The sequence below is a fragment of the Podarcis filfolensis genome, assembly GCF_964270895.1.
Source record: "Podarcis filfolensis genome assembly, chromosome: W".
Lineage (NCBI taxonomy): Eukaryota > Metazoa > Chordata > Lepidosauria > Squamata > Lacertidae > Podarcis > Podarcis filfolensis.
In genome coordinates, this window is record NC_139619.1 from 33,286,485 (window position 1) to 33,293,915 (window position 7,431).

Genomic DNA, 7,431 nt, shown 5'->3' on the forward strand with positions numbered 1-7,431 from the left:
TCCAGATGCTGATGGACTACAGCTCCCATCATCCCTGGCTATTGGGCTGGTTGGCTGTGGCCAATGGGAGTTAACAGCCCAACATCTGGAGGGCCACAGCTTCCCCATCCCTGGTGATTGTTACTGCAGCTGGATGTTGTGTCTTTCCAGGAAAGCAACTGTGAGCTGTGGGAGCGGCCCCTGTTGGGCAGAGCCTTTACCATTTCTGTGCTAAACCGTCAGGAGATTGGTGGACCACAGGCTTTTGTCTTCTTTACTGCCTTCCTTAGCAATGGCTTAGCTTGTAACCCTGCCTGCTCCATCCAGCAGATCCTTCCCACCAGCGTGGATTTGGGGCTGCACAACTGGGTTTCACCTTTGAAGGTGGTAGTGAACCCAACTGGCACAGTGCTGTTGAAGATGGTGGTGACTGAGGAGAAACTGTTTGATAATGGAAACAAGCACTTTCCAGAGTTCTTGTAACATAGCATATTCTTTCCCCCCTCATTTTTTTCTCCCAAGGAGGACTTTTAAGCAGAAGCAGGTAACCTTCCTAAATGTCTGGGAAAGGTTGCTACAATATCAACTCCTTAGTTCAGTGCCACATTCCTAATCCCGCAGTGACTTCTAAATTTCCTTTAAAGTGTAAGAACCTGCATTGCTGGTGAGTGCCTGAAGAACTATGGATGGAGGCTTGCAACATTATACAGGAGGCAGCAACGAAAACCATCCCAATGAAAAGGAAATGCAAGAAAGCAAAGTGGCTGTCCAACGAGGCCTTACAAATAGCGAGGGAGAGAAGGGAAGCAAAATGCGAGGGAGATAGAGAAAGATATTTGGTAGAAGATTTATTGCTTTTCTGTCCAGCTACGCCTCCGCTTGTCAGCTCTGCTGCCAGCGTTTGCAGCTTCTGTTTTCCAGCGTAGCTCCAGGAGAAAGCAAACAAAGCAAAATGCGCAACGGAATGTGAGGAAGACAGTAAATCAGTCCAGCCGTTTCTTCTAACCTAGAAGTTCTTTATTTACTTGCCAAACAGTCAAAAAACTCCACCAGAGAATTCGGACATCTTTCTCGGCTGAGAGCCGCAATCCAACTAACAACCGAAAGCACTCTTTCTGACGTAACGTCCTGGCTTACTTCCTCTGTAAGCCCGTCCCCTCAGGCACAAGACACAGAAGGTTAACCCTTCACTACACCCCCTCTTGTCTCGCGCCTGAGGGGGAAAATTGACCCTTGGTCACCCCAAACCCAGACCTTCGCAAAACTCCCCATGTCTTTGGAAGGAGAGTGGCTTCGTGAACCCATCAGCGAGGTTCTTGGCAGAAGGACAGTACTTCAGCGCAACTAACCCCTCCTGAACACTCTGACACACATTCTGAAAGCGAATGTCTAGGTGTTTGGTCCTGGCCTTGAATTGACCCGTCTCGGCCAAACGAAGGCATGGTTGATTGTCTTCGAAGACACGTATTGGCAGACAATCCACTCCGCAGAGCTCCTGGACCAAACAAGCATAGAACTCTACTTCTCTGCATACCTCTGAAAGAGCACTGAACTCAGCCTCAGTGGATGAGAGCGCTATAAGACTCTGCTTCTTGGACCTCCAACCAACTACTGAGTTCCCAAACCTCACCACTAGGCCAGACACGGACTTGCGGTCCTCAAGATTAGCCCAATCCGAGTCCACAAAACAAGTCAGTTTGACTTTACCTTGCGCTGGCAACTTAAGACAAAAGTCTTTGGTTTCCTGCAAATACCTCAGAACTCTCTTGATGCCATTCCAGGCTTGCACACTAGGGTTTGAAGCTTCCCTGCTGAGCAGATTGACAGCAAACACTATATCTGGTCTGCTCCACTGGGACAAGTACAGCAAACTCCCTAGGGCTGACTGAAACACCTCAGCATTTTCGAACACAGCGTGTTCTACTTGCTGACTATCCTTCACAAAACTAGTCTCCATAGGACTTCTCACTCCTGCAACTCACAGCCTGTTTGCCCGGTGGCAACTCTGTGAGTGAGAACACACCTAGATCTTCCATGGACCTCATCTCTTTGTCCATTGCTTTGTGCCACTTACCTGCTTGCCAGGGGGTTGGACTCGATGGCCCTTGTGGTCTCTTCCAACTCTATGATTCTATGATTCTATGATTCTATGATTCCTGCACAATCGCTCATCCTGAATTTCTGAAGCAGTTGCTCAATTTTGCCTCTCTGGCTGAGCAAGAAGCTTCCATCTTGTGCTTTGACAATATCTAAGCCTAAATAGGTCTTGACAGCACCAAGCTGTTTAAGCTTGAACCGTTTACCTAGCTCTCTAGCAAACCTTTCTGCCTATTTATCTGTCTCTGAAAAGAATAGCAAATCATCGACAAACAGCTGCAAGAACTCTTGTGTTGCTCCTGATCCTCTCAAATAAAGGCAACTATCAGCAACACTTCTTCTGAAACCTAGCTCTTCTAAAGCTTCATTCAGGCACATGTTCCAGTTTCTGGCTGATTGCCGTAATCCATAGATGGATTTGTGCAATCTCCACACAACATCCTGCCTTAAGATCTCAAACCCTGGAGGAGGAAGCATGTACAGCTCCTCCTGGAGATCTGAGTTCAGGTAGGCAACATCCACATCAAAGTGGTTTACCTTCCAGGCTCTCTGTGCAGCAACAGCTAAAAGCGTCCTCAGAGTCTCTGCTCGCGAGGTTGGCGAATACACCTCAGTGAAGTGTATTCCCTTTCTCTGAGTGAATCCTCGAGCAACTAATCTGGCTTTATACTGCGGTTCTCCAGCATCAGTGGGTGTTTTTTTTATAATATATTTATTAAAGTTTTAAAAGTTTATATAAAATAGAAAAAAACAAAAAACAGAAACAGTAAAAATACATACAGAACACATACAACAACAAGTATAATTGCAATCCCTTATATTCATAAAACTTACTTTCCCGACCTCCTCATACCTCCCCTTTCTGTATTCCAATCTCTAATTAATTCAATTCAGCAAATCCTTCCCCTAATTTCTATATAATTTTTAACCTTTCTTTTCTTGATCACATAATCATTACAGCTTATAACCGCTTAATTTCTGAATCAACATCGTTCTAACCTTCAATGATTTTACAATGTTTCCTGAGATAGTCCTTAAATTTCTTCCAATCTTCTTCCGCCGTCTCTATTCCCTGGTCTCGGATTCTGCCGGTCATTTCTGCCAGTCCCATATAATCTATAACCTTCATCTGCCATTCTTCCACGGTGGGTAGATCTTCTGTCTTCCAATACTTTGCGATGAGTATTCTTGCTGCTGTTGTAGCGTACATAAAAAATGTTCTGTCCTTCTTTGACACCAATTGGCCGACCATGCCCAAGAGAAAGGCCTCTGGTTTCTTCAGAAAGGTATATTTAAATACCTTTTTCATTTCATTATAAATCACTTCCCAGAAAGCCTTAATCCTTGGGCATGTCCACCAAAGGTGAAAAAATGTACCTTCAGTCTCTTTGCATCTCCAACACTTATTATCAGGCAAGTGGTAAATTTTTGCGAGCTTGACTGGAGTCATGTACCACCTATAAATCATTTTCATAATATTTTCTTTTAAGGCATTACATGCCATAAATTTTATACCGGTGGTCCACAACCGTTCCCAGTCCTCAAACATAATGTTATGACCAATATCTTGTGCCCACTTGATCATAGCTGATTTAACTGTTTCATCCTGTATATTCCATTCCAACAGCAAGTTATACATTTTTGACAACTTCTTAGTTTTGGGTTCTAACAATTCTGTCTCCAATTTTGATTTTTCCACCTGGAAACCAATTTTCCTGTCTACAGCATCAGTGGGTTTATGGCGGTAAACCCACCTGCACCTCACAGCCTGTTTGCCCGGTGGCAACTCTGTGAGTGAGAACACACCTAGATCTTCCATGGACCTCATCTCTTTGTCCATTGCCTTGTGCCACTTACCTGCTTCTTCCTGAGGTAAACTCTGAATATCCTCGAAGGATTCAGGTTCACATCTGGCTGCACCTACCCAGACGCCTGAAGCGTCATACCGATCAGGAGGCCTCCTTGTCCTTGCTGATCTCCTCAATGTGAACCCTGGTGTCCCTTCTGACTCACTGGGACCAGCTAAATCATCCTCAACTTCAGTGTCCTCCCCCTCTGACCTGCTGCGCCTCTTGGGCCTTACAACTGGTCCAGCAGGTTAGGAAGGCTCACTCTTTGGCTCAGACTTAACACTTGCCTGAGGAGGTGTTCTAGCTTCCCCCCTCTGAGGGATCCTGAGCTGTCCCTGCCTTGGACTCTGTCCCTGTTGTGGACCCTGTTGCTCTGGACCACGGTCCCCAGCAATGTGGGAGTCATAAAGCCATGGCAGAGGCTTGTAAATGCTGCCTGGTGCCTGCTGACCTCGGTGACCAGCATGTCTGTGCCTTACAATGTATAGAATGTATTGACCTTATATGGAGTTGTGTTTCCTCTGGGCAGTGATTACCTTATATGGTGATGGGTGTAGTAAAAGCCATGACCGGATGATGTAACGTGAGACATTGGCAGACGGCCATGCAAGCTGAGGGGAACAAAGGATAATAAAATGAGAGGAGAGTAAGTCGAAGGAGGTGCACCTCCATCCTGAGAATATTGTTGCCTCACTGTGTCTTTTTTCTATGCTAAGCACCATTTAATGACGGCTGGTCTTCCGTCAAGTGGTGCCCCGTGTGAGGCTGACTAAAAGAATACGTGTGAGGCTGACTAAAAGAATACGTGTGAGGCTGACTAAAAGAATATGTCTGAGGCTACTAAAAGAAAACAATCTGAGGTTCGACTAAAAGAAAACCGTGTGAGGCTTTTCGATCCACGCAATGGCATCATCGACTCACCACGCCCGGCAAGGGTTGCAAGCGCTAATCATCTTCAGATCCCCGGTGAGTCGATCCCTTTTATCTTGATTTTAGAAAAATGGGCAGCTCTTTGTCTATTCCCCAACAGAAATTTTTATCCTTGATAAATTTTTATTGATATTATACGTATATACATATAGACATATACAAAATCCAATACATAGGTTACACATAATATATCCACTCCATAAGTCATAAGTACGGTTATTTTAGGCTCTGCCGAGCCTTGGACTTCCCTCCACTCCTTTGGTAAGTATCAAATAGACTCTATAGTCACGTATTTTATCTCTTTTACATAGTAGCCCTTTACTGTTAGAGTTATTCCAGTCCCGCCAGTGTCTTTTAAAATTTGGTCCCAATATACATCCAGTATTTAACCCAATTGTCGTGGAATTTCTGTTCATCTTGGTCTCTTATTCTTCCTGTTATTCTAGCGAGCTCGGCATAGTTTGTCAATTTAACCTGCCAGTCACTTATATTAGGTATAGCCTCCGTTTTCCAATTTTGTGCTAACATGATTCTTGCGGCTCTTGTGGCATATAGGAATAGTACCTTATCTTCTTTTTTAATTTCTTTACCCATCATTCCTAGCAGAAAAGCTCCGGGTTTTTTGGGAAAGTGTATTTAAAAAATTTTTTAAGTTCATTGTAGATCAATTCCCAAAAGCCTTTCACTTTGCTGCATAACCACCACATATGGTAGAAATCACCATCTACCTCTCCACATTTCCAACATCTTTTATTCTTTAACCTATAGATCTTAGCCAGTTTCACTGGCGTGTGGTACCACCTATATATCATTTCCCACATGTTTTCCCTTAATGCCATACACGCCGTGAACTTCATGTTGATATTCCATAATTCCAGCCACCTCTCGAAATCGATGTTATAACCAATGTCTATTGCCCATTTAGTCATGACTTCCCCAGTGAGTCGATCCCTTTTATCTTGATTTTAGAAAAATGGGCAGCTCTTTGTCTATTCCCCAACAGAATTTTTTAAAAGACTTAAAATTTCTCCTCTCCTCCAACAAATTGGAAGTTCCTGAGGGTGATTTGATACAGCTTATTCTGGCCATCGATGAACATTGCCCCTGGTATCCCCAGGATGGAACTTGGGAATTAAAACATTGGGACAAAATTGGAGCACATTTTCATGGACACCCTAGCATTGGTGTTCGTGTTCTGAATGCATGGTGCAAGGTTCGTTACGCCATGGGCTCTTTATCACCAAAAAATATCTCCATGGCTGTATTGCCAACATCACCTCCGGCTTCTTTAATTCAGCCTGCCGTGATGCCGTCTGTTCCGGCACTCGCTTTGCCAGCACCACCAGATCCCAAGCCTCCGGACTATAGTTCCTCGCCAGAGGAACCAATCCTGCAAAAATACCATGGTCTGGTTGGCAATGATCCTACTCTCTCATTGACAGAACCAGCCACCCCTTTTCAACATGCAGTTCTTGCCTGTTCCTTATTTCAGGATACTGTGGCATTTCCTGTTATAGTGCCGCCTGCTGGTGCTCCAGCAGGAACTCAAGCCCAACACCAACCTTTTGACTTTAAGATTTTGAAAAAGTTGCAGTTGTCAGTAAGGACCAATGGACTCCAAGCCCCATATACGCAGGCGCTTTTGGAAGCCACATTAGCCCAGCTTTCGGTTCCAGATGACATAAAGCTTTTGGCCTGTACAGTGTTACCTCCATCAGCGGGCGTATTGTTTGCCCACGAATGGGAAACTGCCTGCCGTGTTTATGCTCCAGCTTTATTACAAAAAATCAGAGGGAATAACCCTAATATTACCCTTGCAGACGTCATAGACGCCATGATGGGGCGTGGTCCCTTTGTTCAGGCTTCAGTGCAAGCCACACTGCTGCAAATCTTATTGAGGGATACCGCTCTTGCTGCTAAACAAGCAATGAGAAAAATTCCAGAACCCAGTATTCAATCTAGATGGGGTTCAATCAGGCAAGAGGCAAGAGAATCATATTCTTCCTTTATGGACAGGCTGCTTACAGCAGTGAGTCGCCAAATTGATAATCCTGAAGCCAAACAAATAATTATCAAACAATTGGCCTTTGAAAATGCCAATGAGGATTGTAAGGTTGCATTACGACCAATAATACACAATCCTACCACAGACACAGCAGCCATGCTTCGCATTTGTCAGTCTGTAGGTACAGCCACCCATAAGGCTCATCTGTTAGCGGCGGCGCTAAATAAAAACCAGCCTGTAGCCACCGATAAAACATGTTTCCAGTGTGGCAAACCAGGACACTTTAAGGCGCAATGTAGATCCACGCAACAGCCTAGGCGTCCTTCTACCAAATGTCTAATCTGCAAAAAAGGCTTTCATTGGGCCAATCAATGCAGATCGCTTCCCCAAAACCAACAGCAGGGTCAGTACACTGCCCGAAATCAGCAAGGACAACAGCAGGGAAACCGGCAGCTGGGCCCACCCCGGGCCCAGACAAATCAATAGGGGACCCCCCGGAGTCCAGGGAAACAGCACCACGGCTTCGCCTGACTCAGGACGTGGAATTCCATTTGCCTTTCTGCCCTTTAA